The sequence below is a fragment of the Halichoeres trimaculatus genome, unplaced genomic scaffold (assembly GCF_033239565.1).
Source record: "Halichoeres trimaculatus isolate MK-OKI-2021-1 unplaced genomic scaffold, fHalTri1.1 fHalTri1_scaffold_13, whole genome shotgun sequence".
NCBI classification, from domain to species: Eukaryota; Metazoa; Chordata; class Actinopteri; order Labriformes; family Labridae; genus Halichoeres; species Halichoeres trimaculatus.
In genome coordinates, this window is record NW_027437191.1 from 25225880 (window position 1) to 25248338 (window position 22459).

General features: G+C 38.3%; 1 protein-coding gene across 2 annotated transcripts in view; it reads left to right on the forward strand.

Annotated features, from left to right (window-relative positions):
- Window positions 1-22459, forward strand: part of vta1 (vesicle (multivesicular body) trafficking 1) — a 59724-nt gene that overhangs the window by 650 nt on the left and 36615 nt on the right. The window lies entirely within an intron of this gene.

Below are 22459 nucleotides of genomic sequence, written 5' to 3' on the forward strand. Positions count from 1 at the left end.
CTGATAATGTGCGTTGTGTAGTTTAGCTACTAACTTTGGATGTTTAAAATTCCTCTTCCGGCTTGTTCCTTGTTGGTGTGTGGGTTAGCTGTCATGTCGGGCTATTAAGAATGAGCTCCACCCTGCAGCCCTGCAGGACCATAGCCGGCTGAGTCACAGTCGACCAACTACAGAAATGTAGTGACTCTAATCGAGCTGTGAACATTACTTTTTGTTTCATATTGTTCTGTGACAGTTAGTGACTTATTTAGGACTTGAGTGCATCAAAGGAGGAGACTGCTCACCTGTCACAGTCTGATAAAGCTTTTACATACACTGAAGTTACCAGCTCAAGTAACATTAGTGAATAGGAACTGCATCTTTCTGCAGTTCCGATTACAGGTGTCAGATGGGGGCTGTTTTTAGCCAATTTTTTTTCATTCAAACATTCATGTTGCCAATGCCCCAGCCTAACCAAGCGCTCTTAGTGTCCCAACCTTATAAATTTGATGATAGAATAATAGAATAAAGTACATTAATGTGCAACAGCAGCCACACTTAGCGTTATCACAGACCACACAACCAGACACATTATATCAACAGCATCTGCTTTACAGTGTCCTACGGTAACTCTCCAAGTAAATACTGTTTGATAAGGCAAAAACAAACCAACATACAAACCATAAGCATTAGCAATTCCATGGCTCAGTTGTTGGCAGTAGGGGAGGGCAATATAGCCTCTCTGCACTATAGCGAAATTACGAATTTATATCCACAAAAAAACTATATCCAAATTATCATAGACTGTATGATATGGTACACCCCTAGTGGGCAGTGTGGAAATATATCAAACAAGAATGTGAAAAGTCCAACAGGGTGTCTTGGAGAGAGACTTTGGATGGCTCAGCATTAAAAGGTTTCAGAATTGATGCAGTCTGTTTCTGAAGCAGATTTTTGAGCTCATCATCATTAGTTGTTGTAAAAGCTAAACTTAAGCTAACTTAAGTCGTGCCCTTATGAGGGAAAGAGGCAGAGTTGAGGCAGGCTTTTAGCTTCACTAACAGCTGCAGGGTGCCTAGCTGTTAGTTAAGTCAGCTGTGTCTCTGATAATGCATATAATTTAAAATCCTATAATCTGAATATCTTATAAAATACAGATTTATTTCTGCTGTAAAGATCAATAAATGCATGATTAGTATCACAAATGTACCAATCAACATATGCTTGAAAGGATGGACAAATGCATGACGAGGCTTGTCACGATAACAAATTTTGCTTGACGATAATTTTCCAAAATATTATTGCTGATAAACGATATTATTGTCAATATTATTTTGATTTTTTTCCCATTTTTTCATTGATGTTATTATGATAAATGGGATAATAAAGTGAGTACACCATATCAAAAGCAAGAAACTTCAATTTCTTAAGAGTATTTAACTGTAATTAAAAGGTCAGGATCTTTTAAATAAAATAAATTAAACAAAAAATACAATAAATTTAACAAACAAGAAAGAGAAAAACAATACAATGAAAATGAAATGGACTCTCTTTTAGAAAAAAATACATGTAAATGAAAATAATTAATACTAATCAAAAACAATAAAACACAGACCCTGTCTCTAAAGAAAAAATGAAACTCCAAAAAAACAAAAAAAAACAACAACAACAATAAAAACTATAGCCTAAATAAAAGGGAGTACATACAGTTCCTGAATTGTTTGTAACATGTACTTTTTCCCAGTCAATCCGTACTGTCTGTCAAACATTTTTAACATTTCTGGCTTTCAACTGTATTGAAGGGCTGCATTTCTTTGGCAATGTAGCTGTCTTTGAGCGCCCACCATTTGGCGCTTTTATTTCTATTTACTTTGCCGACCAAAAGCCTCAGTAAGAGCGGATTGTCAAAGAACAAGGCTCCGCTGCACCTCCCCTTCTTCTTCTTCTTCTTTGTCGCCACTATTTTCAAATGGTGGTGTTCATGAGCTCACACTTTGTTCATTCTGATAAAAAAAAACAAAATATTCCCACACTGGGACTGTAGCAGGTGGCTTAAGAACCGTATCTTTTGTTCCATCACTCATATTAGCGTGTGTTTCCTCCTTACCCCTCAGTAGGCTCTGTTTGAATCTTTATGATTTGTTAAGCCTTTTAAACATGAAATTAACTTTGGGAAGTTTTTTTTTTCTGAATTTAATTATACCTGAAGGTACTCGTGAAGAAGAGCAATCAGAAAGGAATCTGTGCATGAAGTTGATTCATAAAAGGTGTTTGAATCTGTGTGGAATATTGCTTTTCAAGGCCTCTGGTGTTTTTTATCCCCTCCATTCATAAAGATGAGTCACATTTTCTAGAAGCATAGCAAAGCATTTACTTTATGAAACAGTTTGGTGTCCATGGTCTTATATTGAGAGTGTGGTCATAGAGCAAACCATGGGACATTTGGGGTACATCTGGGCATCTTATCTCCTCCATGTAATATTTTCCAACTGAGAAAACCTTCACCTATGAGTGGGAAAGTCAGATTTGATCCAAACATTATACAAGGTCTGTCCATTTCCTTTCTCTGTTAACAAAACGCGTTGGTTTAGCTTCAGTGTGATGACGTGTTTAGACCTAGAGATAAGGCACAGAAGAATAGATGACTGACATGAATAGAAAGGGAATAGATAAAGGAAACATGTCAGAGGAAGCAGCAGGGGAGACAGCCATCCTATAATCATCATTTTCAGCTGTGATATTACCTGGTAGCATTTACTCATACCATTATAGAGAATGATGTATATGGATGAAATATTTCCAACATCATGTCTACAGCATCCTGACAATGTTTCAGTGGATCAAGTTTCCTGCAGCCACGCTCTGTCAGTGGTGAAGTAGAACAGTTTATCATATCTGACTCGTACTTCATAATAGAAGGTGTACATGGTTCAGTTCAGCTGGGGTCTGTGTCCGACCTATTTGAGCTGTGACATAGAGGTTGGGGGGCAGCAGCTGGAGGCGAGATGCATTCAGAGAGGTGTGAAAAGGCAGAAAAACACAAAAAACCTGTCAGATGAAAGCTGTGTGTGTCCACTGTGCTAACAGATGTGAGCTTGTTTCTACTGGCAGCTGAGAGGGAGTTTTTCTTTGGTGAGACGGTGGTTGGTCTTTTGATTTCAGGTTATAACGAGTGTGGTGTCTTACTCAGTGATGTGTGCAGAGAGGTTTACCAGCAAGTGCGTTAAAGGAGCAGAAACTAGCTGAAAGAAGAGAAGACAGATGTAATGAAAATAATATGTTAGATGAAATACACCTATTGTTATTTTCTTCTTTTCCAAGTTCAGTAACTAGTGTGTTTTCAAAAGTAAGATTCAAGCCAAACCCTGAACCCAAAACAGATCTGATGTTGTCAAAAACCCTGCACAGCACTCTGGATGTGCCTGTTTAAGAGAGCCCTATGAAATCAGTTTGTCTTGTTGTTTTTATTTTTTAAATTCCATTTTTTCCATTTTAATTTTTCTTTTACACATATTTTACTGTCATAGAGTGTCTGAGAATAAAATGTTAGTTACTGAAATTCAAAAATCCTATTTTGCATCCTGTAATTGATGTAATACATCACTGGACAATTTTGCTCAGTATTTCAAGTCAAACAGCATTTTTCAGATGGCTTTTGGACAACTAGTGGACATCACGCGACGTATTCCATTTGTTTCAAGTCAACATTATGTTGGCAGAATTTGCTGCGGCACAAAGGTGTTGCTGCTGAAGTAAGATGGGTCTGTGTAGTGTTTTTATTCAGAAACGTCAAGTTATTTACATACTTTGCTTATCCCATGCGAACGCACCACACCAAAAACTGACATCAGGGGGTAATCCTTAAATTACCACAGGTCCCCACGTAATACTTATCCTCTGAAAACAGAACTTGTTTGGAGGCCTCTTCAGGTGGGTAAGTGTTAGTAGGGAGATGCCACAAATCAGTGGTTCCCGGAAACATATCCTGAGACAAACTGTCCTCCTTGCAATGACAGCATTTCAGTCACATTATGTCAATGTCTGTGATATTACGGGTTTAAGAGTAAGCGTAGTTTCCCGTTTTTATTGGCTAATTCTGCAATTCCATCCACAGTTACATGAACACTGAAACCATGGGGCCTGAGTTAAATTGGCTCAGTGGGTCGAAATAAAAATGAGCTGTTTTTGAAGAGTAGAAGCATAATTTTATGGTGTAAGTTAAAAATACTACATTTTCCATTGTTTTTAGTGTTGCCCGTTGTAATATGGTACTCCTGCCAGACGGTGACTGTAGCGCATCTTAAAGCTGTATGCTTTCAACATTACCTATAAGGACAAAGAAAACTGTAACTGCGTCAAACAGAAAGCGAAAGAGCAAACACTGGCAACAGTCTCAAAAAGTATGAGAAAGATGGTTTGAGAAACTGAAAAAAAATGCAGACACTTATAGTGAATGCAAAGTATGTGCAAACAGCAAATATGTTGAGACAGATGCTAGTCCACCACAGAATACAGATGCCATGGACTATCAAATTGGACTTTAACTTGAAATTTATGTCCCTTGGCAAATGTCTGTCAGCACCAGAATTGCCAGCCAGTTAAACAAGATAGTAATGTTATCATTTTAAACCTCAGATCCTGGTCATAATACTGCCAGCTCTAGTCAATTACTGTTTTAAAGCTCTACTACCAGGATGTAAACAGTCACAGATAACAGGTATCATGTTGTAGGGTGACTTGGGCGCTATTGTGTTAATCAAGGAAATAGAGATCAAGTTGTATAGACCATATCTGGTTAAACTGACTTATACCATAGTCAGTGAGAATTCCAATGTCAACTGGCGTGCTTTAGATTGGTCTAATGCACGCCAGTTGACAGTTAGTTCGGCAAGTTAAATCACCATTGTATCACTCCGCTGTGCGCGTTGCCATAGTAACGCGTCACACACATTTCAACGTGCGAGGATAACACAAGAGCGCTGAAATATGGATTTTGGAGTCAATTTCAACATTTTTGGACCAAACAAAACATATGATGAATGGGAAGAAGAGGAAACAAAAATAGAACAAGCTAGGCAACGTTACAAGCAGGTAACATCAGAAGAGCTCAACCTGATTGAAAACAAAAAGATGAAGAGAACACAAAAAAGTTACAAAATAGTTCCTATATTTGAGCACATTTAGCAATTATTCATTATTTCTTTTAAAGTTTACAGTTTGTGGGACCAAGGTATAAGCAGATTAAACTACTCGGAAGCGTGCGTTAGGCTGTTCTAAGGCACTCCGCGGAGTAACACCGCTCCGCTGCGCGTTGTGGTGTTCCCACTCCACGTCATGCCTTAGAACGGTCTAACGCACACTTCCTCGTTGTTTAATACTTACTTACTACCACCTTAGACATGAGGAACGACCACAGGCACAAGGACATTAACCTGCAAGAAGGATTGAAGGCTGCAGCAGTTAGCGTACAAATTAGCATCATGTTGGTCTTACATGGACATCCTTTAAACATTTTGATTATCAATGAATTGGGCTAAAATCTGTTTGATCTGGGTTCATTGTAACGTAGTGAGATGAATTTGAGCTTGCCTAACTGTGATATGTTGGATACAGTTAAACTGAGACTCAGAAGAGACATGGACAAGTGCTTCACTGACAAGAGCAAAACCTGAAATCAAATGAAAAATTTGTCTTATTATAGTAAAAAAAAATGTCAAATTAGACTTGATATGAAACACATTCACCTGACAAGTTCAGAAAAACGTCTGAATTCTTAAGGACAAAAAAGGTAGATATTGTCAAAGTATGTCTGACCTTAGTGCAGAAACACGCAATTTATTCTTCCGCTTCACGGCAAAAATTGTGATGAGCCAAATTGCAACATTTTTTCCTCTGAACACATATTTAACCTTCCTGATAAAAACTCCCTTTACCGACAGAGGTTGTAAAATCTGCATTTGAAGTTTCTCTGGGTTGTCTCTCAGATTAGCGTTAATGGACTGATGCATGCAATTTTGGGGCTTTGAACTTGTAGAGGCTGCTCACTTCCTGTTCCAACCTTATTTCTTTGAAGTGGCCTGATGAGCGCTCTCAGATTGTGCTTTTATAGGAGCTGCCAACACTTTGAAGTCGTCTGACATTATCACCATCATCATCATCATCATTGTGTGAAATTTCAGGAATACTATCCCTCAGCTGTTCTCGGCAGCCCCCTGTGGTGTGAGTGACAGCTGGCTACAAGTGCAGCTGCTCAGTCCATGAAAAAGTCAATGAAAGTCAGAGCAGCATGAAGAGTTGTGTTCTATAGTAAACTCAAGATAAAATCGCTTGCGTATGTGTATAGATTTGTTAACCTTGATGTAACATAAAGGCCCTGGTGATTGAGCCTCTCTGTGGAAACACAACCAATCACAGCCCCAGCATGGATCATTATGGAGCCCTGATTGGCTCCAGATGAATGAGGGTGGATGTGACAGAGTAAAGGAGCAGCAGACATCCAGAGAGGAGGTGGATTAGACTTAAATGAGAGCGCTGATGGATTGTCTGTGTGTAGTAATGATGCTCCTGGAAAGTTTTCTGATTCAAAGTCAAACAAGTGAGCAGTGTTTGGAAGAAGGCTATTTTCTGTGTTTTGTTTTGACACACTTCGTTCTTTGAGGCATATTGAGCAAATTTTGTTAAATCAGTTACAGAAAGTGTCACCGGAGCATGTTGTGCAGTTTCTCTCGAGGGAGATTTTTCCCTCTTTCACTGACAAACATTCAGCCTTTTCAACTTAAAGCACTGAGAGCAAAAATCTCAACATAAAGCAAAGAGGACTTGGCGGGGAGGTGATTTTCATTTTTACTTAATAAATCTAGTTTTCAATAGTGTGATGACAGTGCCTGCTTTTAACCTCAGGGCTGAAAGCAAATGTTTGTGTAAGGAGGGTTTACTTACTCTAAGGCTTTCGGTTCACTCTAAAGTGGATGTCGTAAATAAGAACAGATTTTTGGCAGAGAGGTGCTGAAAGTGTTCGCACAAGTCATGTTTTTGTTTGGAGAGGACATGACCTCAGCATTAAGGGTTGGATGCTTTCCAGTTTTTCTGCTCCATTTGTTTGTATTTTGAGTCCAAGATAAAATGCACGAGTTTGAGTGTCTTGATGCGAGGAATCTATCCGAAGCCTGAAATGCTTTTAGTCTCCTCTATCCCCCTCTCTTTCACTTTCTGTAGATGTTCTATCCCAATTTCTGTAGTATTACAAACATAAGTTTCTTAGGATCCAAAGATTAACTGATTGGAGTTTGATCTATAGATCAAAGGTCTCTGCAATTGCCTGAGGCAAGACTTAATATTTCACACAACTGATCCGATAAAATGATCAAGCTACAACATTTTTACCCAAAGATGCATAGTAATTCACAGTTTTTTGCCATGCATTCAACTCTGAGTTTTTTTCTGTTATTGAAAGTAGTATAAATATGTCATGCATTTAATAAGAAGTATGTGTTTACATTCTCTGAGAGCTGGTCATCATTCAAGCATGCGCATGGTCTGGAGAAGTCCTTTTTTTGTTCGCAGTGTAAGAATAAATTCAAGTAAGAATATACCGATCAATCACAGATTTGTGCTTAAAACGTATATGGTTTTAGGCCTGTCATGATAACAAATTTTGCTAGACGATAATTTTCAAAAATATTATTGCCGATAAACGATATTATTGTCAATATTATTTTGATTTTTTTCGATTTTTTCATTGATGTAATTATGATAAATAGAATAATACAGTGAGTACACCATATCAAAAGCAAGAAACTTTAATTTCTTAAGAGTATTTAACTGTTATTAAAAGGTCAGGATCTTTTAAATAAAATAAATTAAACAAATAATATAATAAATTTAACAAACAAGAAAGAGAAAAACAATACAATGAAAATGAAATGGACTCTCTTTTAGAAAAAAAATACATGTCAAGGAAAATAATTAATACTAATCAAAAACAATAAAACATAGACCCTGTCTCTAAAGAAAATACGAAACTCCAAAAAAAAAACAACAATTAAAAACTATAGCCTAAATAAAAGGGAGTTTATACAGTTCCTGAATTGTTTGTATCATGTACTTTTTCCCAGTCAATCTGTACTGTCTGTCAAACATTTTTAACATTTCTGGCTTTCAACTGTATTGAAGGGCGGCATTTCTTTGGCAATGTAGCCGTCTTTAAGCGCCCACCATTTGGCGCTTTTGTTTCTATTTACTTTGCAGACCAAAGCCTCAGTAAGAGTGGATTGTCAAAGAACAAGGCTCGGCTGCACCTCCCCTTCTTCTTCTTTTTCGTCGCCACAATTTTCAAACAAATGCGACATATCAGCTTATTGGTGTTCATGAGCTCACACTTTGTTCATTCTGATAAAAAACGAAATATACCCACACTGGGACTGTGGCAGGCGGCTTAAGAACCGTATCTATCGTGCCATCACTCATATTAGCGTGTGTTTCCTCCTTACTCCTCAGGACGCTCGCTTCAGCTCTCTCCGTGTGTACGCCGAGCAGCCCCGTCTTCACCCCAAAGATCGCATTTTTGACAGATGCTCACTCCGCTATAAATCCGCTAAATCCGCTATAGAACCTATTCACCCTGATGTTAGGAAAGATAGACATAGTGTGCCATCTTCTCATTCAGCCTCTTTGGTTGAAAGAGAGGAGGAAAACAAATATGCATGCATGTGTCAGTTTGTTGAGGCTAGCAAACTTACCGAGGGCATTTTTATTTATCGTTTGGTTAATTGATTTATTGATTATTGTGACAGGCCTATATAGTTTAATCATGTGTTTTTGCGTACTGTTATTGAATGAAACCCAATGTTCTTCTGTTGTGTTTGATGTGATAGAGTGATAACACATTTCCTCCACTTATTAGTCTAGCCCACTTCTGTGGGGCTTTTCTAATTTTTCCAGAGTTTCTTCTTTGTTGTGTATCTGAATGGAACTCAACACTCAGCTGAGGTATGGGAGCTGGTGTAAGGAAGATAGAAAAATTGATATTTGGAACATCTTTAGTCAAGTGTCTCTATCCATTATTTACTCAGTCTTTGCCAAAGCACTCGGCAGCCAACAGGTGCTGGGTATTTTTCATTGAGTAAAACTTTTGTGGTTTTGTTTTGGCCGCATGAGAGAAACAGAGCCTGAAGTGAGAAATATGAAGTTATTAAATTTTGGGTCTAAACCTGTAATTTGGGAACAGTAATGAGTTTTCTTTCCTCAATTACATTCAGTTAATGAATCTTTCATTTCATTTTTTAAAAACAGGCAGAGGGAAAACACATTTCTCCAACAGGCACTCCTTCACTGAACAGGCATTCATTTCTTGGACCTAAGACGTGAGAGAGTATTTCACACAGGAACCTGAATTGAGCACAGACTTTTTCTACTGATCGAGCTGAGGAATTGATTCTGAAGACTGAACACTATTTATAAAAATAAAATTAGGCTGTGGAGGTGTTTTGTCATACCTGCAGCTAGCTTACAGTTTGATGTCCCTGAAAGCCTCACCTACAACTAGCTCTTCACTCTTTTCAATATATATTTTTTTCAACTGATGCCATTTATTTTCTAGCTCAGCATACATTATTTACTGAGCAGCATGCAAAGTTAATGTACAGTTTACATTATCAACAGTGCAATTTAAATAACTTATGGTACACTATTTTCTGCTAAGCAATATATCCCATCTGCAATGTAATATTATATTTCTTGTCATATGTTATCTCCCAAATGAAGAAAACATTATCTATCATCTATTATACGCTATGCTTCATCCTCTTTGCAGTTTACACAATCTACAGTGCAATAACTGTTACCTACAAGGGAATATACAGTACATTCTTGTGTAGGATATGCATTATCTACTATTAGTCACTGTGCAATTTACACTACCAACTGTGAAATGAATATAACATATGTTATCTATCTGTAATCACTAGGGATGCACTGAAATGAAAATTCTTGGCTGAAACCAAAAACCAAAAGTGAGGAAACCAAGACTGAAAACAAAAAACTTAAACCTTGAAATAAATTATTTTGCCAATTATTAGTGCCATTACATTCATGGCTGTGACTGTGCACTAAACTGACTAAAATCCAGGCATTTCAATTTCCTGATTTTTTTATTGCTCCTTCAAAGAAAAAAGCTGCCTGTAAAAAGGCAAAGATTTTTTTTGTGTTTCTTGTGGTAGTTGTGACATTATTTTTCCTGACTCTCTGTCTGCTGTACAGAGTGTGCTCATCTCATGTGTTTGTGTGTCTGTGAATGCATCAGTCTTTCTTGGATATACTGAAATAAGTCCACACCACAGGCATGTTGGCCCTTATCTAGAAAAGAGCACACTGGCCACAGTTTTTGCAACATAATGTTTTGGCTGTTATGTTTTAGTGACTAAAAAAATCTTTTGGCCGAAAATTCACTTGTATTTACCTTGTTATCTGCAGTGCAATACAAATGATCCAGCATGCATAGTCTGTTCATTACCTTCTTCATCATTTACTGTACAATGTATAATTATACACAGGTTTATGCATTATTATTTATACCATATACATGGTTTTCTGCAAATTATACTTCAACAAATTCTTCCTCTGTTATTGTAGTTATCTTAATATTCTGCACCTTAGGTGAACTATTTCACAACAGAGCATTGCATGGGTACCATTAAGGCTGTTTTATATTTTATATCTGTATTAGCTGAACTGCAAATACAGTGACAGGTCTTAATTTGCAGGTTGCCCAAAAGTAGCCCATGCATGGGGAAACAATGAGATAATTGTTTCTTTCTCCAAATCAGGAAAACCCTCATTAGTTTGGGTTGAAAACAATGCACAGTGAATTTCTGGACAGAGATGCTGATGCAAATGACTTCATCCCTTTATATTTGCTGGAAACATTGAGCACTGAATTAGAAGCGGCTGCTGAGGCTGTTTCATTGAGAAAGAGTGAAAAGCTGTGCATCGCCTGAACAATGAGTGAGCTCCATTGGCTGCAGATAAGCAGATTAGCTTTATCTCAAAGGGGGAACAAGCTGCTCCATTGATCTCTGATGTGCTGATATACAAGAGATTGACAGGACCTTAAGGAAGGTGAGGAAAGTTCAATAGCAATTTATTCAGTTCATTTCAGGAAGTTTACCTAGTAAAATGGCTTTAGATAATTATCCCAATCATTTTATGTGGTAGATCCTTCTTTCTGTTGTACAGTTTGGCCTCCAGTGATCCGTGCAGACCACTGGAGGTCAGCAGCAGCATGTGTCCAGGCCTGTGAGCCTAACAGGAACTGTGCGTGTGTGTGTGTGTGTGTGTGTGTGTGTGTGTGTGTGTGTGTGTGTGTGTGTGTGTGTGTGTGTGTGTGTGTGTGTGTGTGTGTGTGTGAGAGAGAGAGAGAGAGACACACACACACACACACACACAGAAGCTGTGTGATCATGAGGTGAGAAAGAGTTCTTGGTTTAAATGTTGTTGGCTCTCATCATCTACTCTCCACAAACTAATTAAAGACTAACTCTAATCGGCCAAACAGATGGTGACAGACGGGACCAGGAGGATGAATTTGGATTAAATACAGAGAAATGTGCACAATCTCATCTGAAACAGTTAGGAAAGATGTTTATGGTTAGTTTGATTATTTTTAGTTGTTTTAAGGTGTGCGCAGGGACCTTTTCTAACAAGCTAGCACCAATAACTGTATGCTCCTCATGTAGTTCATGTCCATCTAATGGTAAAAAAAAAAACACTAGTATGGAGGCAGCAACGATGGATGATCTAATTTCCTTTGGCATTAAGAGCTCAAATTGTAATCATCTTTGTTGTTTTTTCTCTGACAGTAAAAAACAGACACGTGTAATGTTGTTACTGAATCATCTGCCTCAGAGGCCCTCAGCAGTTATCAATCATCGAAATAACCTTTTGAATGAATTTTCTGCTGTAGCCATTGGTTGGACTAATGGACTTTTGGCTGACCCTTTCTCTGTGCTTCTGTTTACAGTCAGACTAGCAACTTGGAATGTGCCTGCTAGATCTCAAGCTGATCATATGCTGCGTCTTAGCTGTAGTGCAGCCACTGGCCACTGGTGGGAGCTGTAGCTCAGTATGTCCACTGCCATAATGCTTCAACCTGCAAGGGAGTCGGGAGACTGACAATGCTAGCTCTGCTAATGGTAGCCCACTCTGTATTTGAGATTGTTTCTCCCGAAACACTGATCCTTAAGTTTTGACATTTCCTGAGTTAGTTTATTTTTTTCACCTTTGGACTAAACTGAAATTTCTGTTTCAACAACTTGATAATTTCTTGTTTTTTTTCTATCGGTAATAGCAACCTGAGAAGAAATATTAAAGTTTGTGTTAAGAGACAACGTCTTAGAGGAACATGTTTGCTACACTTGCATGCACTAAATACAAGGCTACATTACACAACATGAAAGATGTAAATCCATGTAATGCAATATGGTATGAGAAGCTGCGGTAGAATACAAGGTAACATGATACATTATGACAAATTCTTAAGATAGGATGTAGCGTTACACCAAGTGATGTGATAAGATGCAATACAGTCTAATGCGTTGCATTGCGCTGCATTGCGTTGCATTGCGTTGCATGTTTTGCATAATTTGTGTGATCTATGTGTTTTTTGTGTGAATTGAATAATTAGCATGATTTCTACTTTTTGCATTTTTAGCGCTTGGCATGATTTTTGTGTTAATCATGTTTTGTGTGGTTTGTCTTTAGTGTGAATTTCGATTTTTTGTGTTTTACAAGATTTGCATGATGTGCACGTTTTCTAATTCTATAGGGTATGATGTTTTGTTACAGTTCTGAAGTGCAATGGATTAGAGCCCAACCGATTAATCGGGCGGGCCGATTAATCGGGCGAGCTGCTTAATCTTCCGATTATAGCCTGTCACCGATTTATCAACATCGGCCAAAATGTAGCCGATTATAAAAAATTTTTGCTCCACGGAGATTCTGTTGCTCCTGCTACTGTGTCGATTAATATAAGGCTACTCCACAGCGTCTCACTTCATGATGCCATGCAGGATTAACCTGGGCTTATAAATTCACAAGTTATTGTCTTTGTTTAAATAATTTTTGAAAATGTTTCAATGTATTTTGATGTAATTGTATTTATTGCATGTTTTGAAAGCAGCTACATTGTTACTTAAAATCTACGTTAGTCCCATGTATCAAATGGAAGGTGAAACTTTTCAATTGTAAGTAATAATTGGTGTTCAGTATTTTTCCTGAGTGTATCAATGAATTTATTATGTATATCAGCTGATATATCAAATATCAGTCGCTACATCGGGTATCGGCTTCTTTTTGCCCCCAGTAACGGTATCGGCATCGGGCCCAAAAATCCCATATTGGTTGGGCTCTAAAATGGATGTACAATTACTGTGAATAAAACAAATTAAAGACCGGTTCTTAGCCCCATGTAACCAGAGAAACACAGAGAGACAACAAACAGCACATGTTGCAAACTACATTTATTGACCATTGAAAAGTTATGCTGTGATTTCTTTGTAGAGGATCATGTTTGGACTCTTTGCTGACTAAACCCAGCTGCTGCCTGCTGAAATCGCAGAAAGAGAAGCTACAAAAAATGAATCACGGAACACATCAGATAAAAACAATCTTGTTTGCATTGTTAGACTGTAACAGCTGTGTTATTAAGTGAGGTAACCCTCTGTGTAGTAATCTGACAGCCTTTTTTCTTAACCACTCAAGCAAGGTATAGAAATTCCAAGATGCTGTGCTAAATCTAAGCGAGGCTAGGGTCACTTAAATATATCCTGAATGTGTCATTCAGATTTCTAGCAGGAACCATTTGAAGTTTGGCAGTGATAGACAGAAAAGGTATGATGAATGGAGAGAGGGAAATGTTTCTTGAAGGTGTCTGCGTTAAGTTAATGTAGCATTCTTCTTTACCTGTTCAGAGTGAATGGAGACAAATTGGAAATCCATTGTTTATTATAGACCTCAGACTGCTTCACAAATCACTCAGCTGAACAGACTCCTTCTTTATTTGTTATTCATAGAAATAATCAAACATATAAAACAACTTTATAACACAGCCGTCAGTGAGCTCCGAGCGTTGCAAACTGTCCATCTCTCTGCTCGGCTGAACCTCACTCTAAACACTTCCATCATTTTTATTTGACCGCCGCCGCACTTCATCCCCCGCTCCCCTCCAACCCTTCATCAGCCGTTCTCTTTAAATTAGCCTGCTAATGCTGGCCAATATTTAACTCACCTCCAGCCCAGAACAGGACGATCAATATCAGGTTCAGTCAGAGGCGTGATTTGTTTAGCTGTAATGAAGCGGTTTAATTCACCCGCCGCTCTCTGGCTGACAGCGTTTGGCTGGAGCTCAGCTGTTCTCTCTCACTGATTGGATCATTGACATTATAAATGAGCTGCAGTCCAAATGAGAGTGTCGTTGTGTCTGATTCCTGTTTACTTCTGCAGTGAATTTATGTTTGCTTTGGTTTGTTTAAAAGCAAATTATTAAAACTGTTTTTTTTTTTAAATAGAGCCTCTCTTGAACTTAAGTAACATCACTTTCTGTGCGCTATGAATCAGTGCCAAAAATGAAAATTAATATTTTTTTTATTTTAACAGAAAAAATAAATTTAGCAGTTAAAATAAGGTAAGGTAATAAAAGAAACAAAACAGGTAGGGAGTTTTTTAATTATTTCCAACCTTGGATTCTAATTTATCCAATTCTCTTTCTCCATCTGGTGTCCATGAGTTACATTTTTAAGATTTAAGGCATTATTTGCGAAAATAAACTTAAATTTACAGTAAAAAGAATTGTAATAAATAAAGAATAGCGTCATAATTATTATGGGGGATGTTAATAAAATGGGAAGATCTGAGGGTTTGGACAGATTTGTGCAATTTGGTTTCATTATAGGTTTCATAAATCCTCAGATGTTGATTTTACCTTCATGAGATGATCGATGTTCCTCATTTTAATGCTCCTTTATCGCCAACACGTTTTTTTTTTTCCTTAGCAAAGTATAGATTAACTATAACTGAAATTTATGACTTCTTCATCGTAAAATAACTTTATTCTTATAAATTTACGACGCAAATCTTATCACTTCATGACACCAATATTGTAAATTTACGACTTGTACCTCAGGACTTTATGACTTTGATCCTGTAAATGGATGACTTTATTCACACAACTTCACAAATTTATCATTGTCAATTTACGACTTTAATCTTGCAAATTCACACCTTTATTCTCATAACCTAATGGTTTTTATCATGTAGAATCACAACTGTTATCTTGTAAATGCTCTCAACTTGACTTTACCCTTGTTTATGTATTCATTATTATTTCAAGAATTCAAAACACTGTTTATTTTTATCTAAAACATACAACATTTTGGGTAAAATTAATGACTTGCATTCCATAACTTCACAACTCGTTTTTGTCACTTTACTTATTTTTGAAAGAAATTAAATCTTCTCACTACATAGCTTAACAACTTTAAACTTACAGATTTACAACAATTTACTTACATCTTATATCTTTATAACATTGATCTTATAAATGGACGACTTAATTTACACAAATTCACCACTTTGACATTCTAAATGTATAAATTTAATCTTCTAAAATCAAAAATATTTATTTGATGACTTAATCTCCACCATAGACTGTATATAAAGTGGACAGTGTGGCTCCGCCATTTATCATTGTACAGTTTTGAAGCCAAAATTCCCCCGTCACAGGCGCCACCATTGTAGCAGTCTGCAGCCAGAGTCTGCGCAGTAGAGACGATGAGGGATTCTGGGAGAATCTGAGTGGAGCTGGGCAACAAAAATAATATTTTTTTTTTCTTTCGAGAGTCTAATTTCTTCCTGACTCTACCTCCCGACATATTTTACAATCCCCGAAAAGAGTACACGAGAACGGCAGCTGTCAATCAACGTTCTCGTATAACTAATGAAAGCGAAACTTTTCAGAAAAAAGAGAACTTGGATACAAGACAGCCAGATAATATCTTCAAATCCCCACAACAATGGTAATTTTTAAAGTTTGACCACAGCCCATCTGGAATGGCAGGATAGTTGTATTTTTAAACCTATACTGCAGCCAGTCACCAGGGAGAGCAGTTTTTGTCAAGCCGAGCAAGCAGACGTCCATTTTTTTACAGTCTATGGTCTCCACACTAACAGCTATAGAGCACCTGTCAGTCACATGACCTGAGCTGCGCATCTGATTGGGCGAACTCACAAACTTGATATCTTCTTAGCCAGGCTGTAAATATGTTTACTTCTGCCGTGAAAACAGCTTTATCTCTTCTTTTGGCATGGTATGTATGCGACTACCAATACCTCTGGAGCCAGCCTCAAGTGGACAGTTGAGAAAGGAGGATTTTGGCACCTCAGCATTGTCTCATATTTTTAGACCGAAGGTTGTCGCTTGCTTGAATCACACAACGTCAAGACTTTTATTTTGAAAATGTACAAAGTTTGAGGTAAAAATGATGACCTGCATCCACTCCACAACTGTAATCTTGTAAATTTAGGGCTCTATTTTATGATAGGACTGCTGTAACAAGGAACATAGTCTTTTTTAGAGTCTTTTTGAGCCCAAACTTGTAGGCGAACCTTAACCCTTTGACTTTGAACTTTTTTACAAGCCTTTGTTTTTCTTACCTCTTCTTTATGTTCCTTGATGCAGCCCATGCTCTGCTGTAGCTGAACCCAACAACCAAACTCCTGAAAAGGACATTTTTCATCTTGATTCATTTAGTTGTTTTTTGACTTTGACATGTTTTCCTTTTTTTCTCTTTACCATTCATAACCCAATGTTGTTTTGTTTTTGTGTCAATCTTGCATTGTTTCGGAAGTTGCGACTTGTTCCTCCAAATGTAAGTCCTCTGAGCTTGAGTTGAATGTTTTGACAGACAGTAAACTTCCTGATTTGTAAAGCTTTTTTTTTTCCATCAGTCACAAGTGTTTACCAGGATAGATAAATCTGTCTTTTTTTTTGATGGTCATAAATGTTTCTAATGAAAAAAAATTCATGTCACACTGAGAAGAGAGACTCTGACGGCCTAAAAAGTGTCTCTAACATCTTTACTGACAGGCAGAACTCCACAGTTGTCACTCTTTCCTCAGTCTGAACATGTTCCCCTCTCAATCACTCTGACACACACACACACCCAGACACAGCTCCATAATAACGTCCTTGTCATCTCTGTGACGGAGAGACCATGTTGGCCCAGATTCAGATTGGCTCAGATTCTGTGTAATGGACGTCAGAGCTGAGCAGAGGCCATGGCTCCCTGCCAGGCAACCCTCCGTCCATCGAGGAGTTCCTGATCAACACGTTTTATGACTTGGAGATAAAATCCATCAATCACTTTCGTTCAATGAGATTAGGGTTTATCTTTGCTGAGATAACTCACCAAGCCTTAAGTGGGGTTGGTTTTGATGAGGATGGTGAATCTCTGAACTAATATTTCTGTTTGTGGACTTCTGCACACCATACACAACACCTGCTTCCTCTTATTTTTGCAGTGGTAGGTGTTGATTGTAGTTGGCACGCTCATATTTGGTGTGAAGTTAAATCAATTGCAAAGCCCCCTGCTGCCCATGCTGAGGTTATCACGCAACAACCCCTTCTTAAAAAAAACTCCGACCAAAAAGAGAGATGATAAGGTTTTTCTCTTTCATGATGTGCATGTCAGGCAGAAAAGAGGTTCACAGGCCTGATAATCTCAATAAATGTCAGCCTGAATGGTTATTACAGCCATTTCCTCCACTTCCAAATGATTTTGTGCTTTTCTTTGGAAGGAATGAATGTTGAAATCAAAGGAGATGTAGAAATCTTGTCTTTATCAGAAAAGTTCAAAGGAAAAGTGCAGCAGATTTCCTCCAGAGCTCCAATAAGAGAAGAAGTAAAAGAGTTTTTAAAGTGTAAGGGAACAAATTGATGTCAGGATGCTGTGGGAGGAGAGGAGAGCAGGAGTTACGTTGTTAAGGCGAAAGATGGTGGAGAGGCTGACTCTTTAAAACATTAACACATGAATCATGTAGTTTATTTTGTTACAAGTTCCAATTACTGTTTCTTCTTGTCATAACTAAGCAAAACCCACCAATGCAAACCTGAAACCCTTCTCATTTTTGCATCTTTTTGACAAAAGTTAAAATTTTTTAACAAAAAATCGTTTCTAATGGAAAGTGAATCTCCAGAGCAGCCTGTTGTCTCACAGGGTTGTCTTTGGGTTTGAATATAGCTTTTTCTTATAGGTATTTTTATTATGTTATTTTTCCTTAACTGCAGTTTAATTATTTGTAAAGTGACCTTGAGTGGTATGTAGGGCTAGAACAGTTTACAAAAACCTCGGTTTGGTTCTTATCATGGTTTTGTGGTCACGGTTTTCGTTTCGGTTTGGTGTACATTGTTGTTGTTTTCAATGCCCCAGATTACCATATACCCTAATAATCCACTATTAACAGATAATTTTTGACCAGTTGTGTCATACATAGTCATAAAAAACCCTGAAAGTACGAGGCTGTTTCACATTTAAAACATCATTAAAATTGAGGGGAACATTGCTAGTTTGAACATGCCAACTCCTCAGTAAGGAAAGTCTCTGTTGGCTGTCCCAGAAGTCACTTAATGATGCTGCTGTCTAATTTGCATGATTACCCATTTGCATGTAATTGTCATGGATTCTGTAGAATAGGGAAATAACATGGGAGAGACAGAAAGCAGGTACAACACAACAACATAAATACGCTTGGAACTACAGATGAACTTATTACTGTCGATTCTAGTTTTTTTAATGTAAAAATATCAACCCTCCTCCTTTATCTGGGCCGAGGACTGGCAGAAGTGACCACAATGAAATACACACTTGCGTGATTCATGTGAATTCAGTTGTCTGCTCTGGAGCAGCAGGAGGAGACTGCTGTGAGTTAGGAGGACTGTCTGTGTGTTTTTGATAGGAAGGGACCCACACACTGACCATTGAGGAGATCAAAACGTGCTTTAACCTTGGATACTCCAAACTCCAGAAAAGTCGCAAAAGTTGTTGTCTTTAAACAGGGTGTCTGCGGGGTCTTAAAAAGTATTAAAAGTTGATAAATCAATTGTGGGAAAATTAAAGCCTTTAAAAAGTATTAAAAAGTCTTGATCCCAATGTTATGAGGTATTAAATTCTATTGGTATCCAAACTTTGATCCCAAAAGTATCCATGCATATTATTTTTCTCCTTGCGACTGTTACAAACTAACCTGACACGCCAGAAAGACAGTTCCATCTATCCACCATGGAAATAGTCCATCTGGTTCAGAAATGTTTTCACGGCTGAACCTTCAAAAATAAGCGCACCTGGTGATTGGACGATCATTCTGCTCGTCACACTCATCACAGACCAGCGTGTGTAACAACAGCTTAAAGTGGCGATAAGGTCTTAAGACTTTTTGAAAGGTTTTTTAAAAAGTCTTAAAAAGGTATTGAATTTAACATCAGGATTTCAGCATATACCCTGTTAAAAAAACTCACCAGAGGGGTCATGAAAGTCATTAAGTGTAGCGACAAAGTCTCTAAGTTGGCAACACTCAGCAGCAGTTTTATCCTCCACTTTCTTACCACTGTCATCAGAGACAGCAATACCAAACAGGCACAGCCACAGGTACAGCCTCTAACTCTGTTTTCTCCAATTGTCATGTAAACAACACACACGCTTCCTCACAAGGTTAGTGTCCTTCTGTACTCCTTTGACTCGAATTGTGCATGCGATGATCGGAGCTCGCTTCAAACTGAGTCGTAAAATGAAGAAAAAGTAAAACTTGAACCAAGCGAAGCATACGTGCCCCGAACCGGGAGAGGAAAACCAAACAGTTGGGATATTTTTCATAAACCGTTCCATCCCTACTTGTATGACAGGCACTTCTAAATGAAATGTATTTTTGTTATTTGTTTTGGTTGATACTGTTTTGCACATCTGAAAACAATATATAGTTTCAGTTTTGCGTGAATTATTGAAGATTAGAAATCATATTTGAGAAGAAGCATTTTCTTTTCCTCTGGAACAGACCTGCAGATCTTAAAAACAGACCATGAGGAGCTTGAATTCAGACTTTTCTGCAGATCTTTATCATGATGTGGTCACTTTGGCATCATTTTGAGATGTTTAAACCAAACAGTTCCTTTAATGGCCACTAGGAGGCTCAGGCTGTAGAGAATCACCTCTGTCAGTCTGAGCGTGTGCGGGCTGATCCCAGGCCTGGTTTTGGTTCTTCAGTTTCTGTGGCCTCACATCCTCTCTGCTGTCAAAGCCCCCTGTGTGCAGCCCGTTGTCTGTGACACTGTTCTGGGTGAGAAGGCACAAGGGACGTCTTTGTCGCTCCACGACAGGCCAACAGGCTGTCTCACTTACTGCCTGCCTGGGCCGCTGAGGAGTTACTGATTCTTTCTGTACAGATGTGAATCAGTCTGTCTTGTTGGAAATACTGACTGATGTGGTGGCGTGTTGGAGATTCCGGTTGTGCTGCCATGTTTCATGGGATGTTTTGTTGATGATGTGCAGGGCAGAGGGATTCAAATATGAGGCGGAAACAGGAGTTTTCTGCAGTGTCACAGGATTCTTTTGCAAGTTTGACCTCTGGAACAGAGATTTCGTTCACTCCAGCACTTTATTTGTGGCTGACAAGTTTAAAAAAGTATTTACAGTTGCAAAATCTACAGTCTCCTGAGCCGCACTCAAGCTTGGCAGAGACCTGGTGTTGTACCAAGTGTCCCCTGTCAAACATAGAGCTTGAGCCGTCCACTCTTGAGTGAACTGTTGAGCTAATCTAATCGGACTGCGTGTCAGCTGATAATCCTCCCAGCATCCTCTCTGACTGCAGAGAAAGAAAAAATCTCAGTGCCTCACTCCTCTCAGACTCCGAGTGCTGACTCAGCTGTGTGTACACAAAACACTAACAGCACACACACACACATACTTGTGTGAATTAAGAAGGTGATACCTGCTCTGTTTGTTCGCCGGTAGCTCTGCGTGTTGACTCAGTGATTTTCTGTGCTCCCTCAAACTCACCTGTGTAGCTATGAGTGTGTGAGTGTGTGTGATTTAGATCAACAGGAGGACTTTATGTCATGACAAGAGCTTTTCATGATTCATGCCACAGCAGAAGGAGAAGCAGCACTGACCTGGTTCTGAGTGACAAGAATGTCAAAAAGCTGCGTCCAAAGTCTTGTTGCATCAAAATCAACGCGCTCAGAGGAAACATGCCTCTCTTTCTCTCAGTGTGTTTCTCTTACAAAGTGTAGGAATGAGGGATGAGAGTTTAATAGATAATTAAGGATGGATTTAAATGTGAAAAAAAGAGAACAAAAAGCTCAAAGCCTTTTAATGTGTCCTTGATGGCTAAAAATATTCTAGGCATGAGAGGCAGAGTAAGTCTTCCTCATAGAAACATTTTCATGAAATTATCCTCCGTGTGATGGTTATCAGTCAAAGTGTTAATATTTAACATCCCTGCTGTGTGCTCATCATGTTTTGATGCAGATAAGTTCCTCTACATGTGGAATAAATCTGTCCCACATCGATGCATGTCTGATAAACTGCTGTCATATTCCCACACTGCCAGCGTTTATTTCAATTTGATTTTGTCCAACATCTGAACCTCCCCCCTGAATCAGAAGTTAATTGTTCTAGCTTTTGAAATTTGAACTGAAATGAAATAATGGTGTTGTTTCTTAAATTGGTGCACCAACACAACATCAGGGTCTGACATTGACAGATGCCCCAGATAACTTCAAAAGCAAGCGGGCACTCAAAACTTGTAAGGACATGCCAGATTAGTTTTAATATTTTCCTCTCTCGTTCTGTTAAAGTGGAGCCCCCAAGTAGCCAGTAAACGAACAAAACAACAAAAACTACAGTATCAAAAAATCTGTGTATGGTTCGTTCTTTCGTTATTCTGTTTCAAAACAAAATTTAAAAAAATAATGAAAAACTGACTTGTTTTTTATTGTTTTTCTGTTTTAAAACCAAAATGGAAAAACGGAATATCAGAGAAACAGAAAAAGCACCTTTTTCTGTTCTGGTTTTGAAAGTGGAAAAACAAAAAATAATGAAAGATTGTGTCAAAATTGTTCGTGTAATATTTTGAAAATAAATGTGAACATCTCTATAAAAATTAGTCAAATAACTCACATTGAAGGTTTATACAGACATGTTCCTGAGCTTGTTTTTTATATAAGTAACAGATCGCTGACGATCCACTCCATTTTATCTGTGCGCATCTGCGCACTCCCGTGTGTTTCAGTGAGACAGTGGTTGTGCGGACAGGGTGTGACCGGCGCACTTTACAAGTTTCCCGCAGTGCCAAGAGAGGTGCACTCAAGGTGCAGAGAGGTGCAGAGGAGCGCGTCCACGCCTCCCTCCGCGCAAATGGCAGAGAGGGAGGAGAAAAG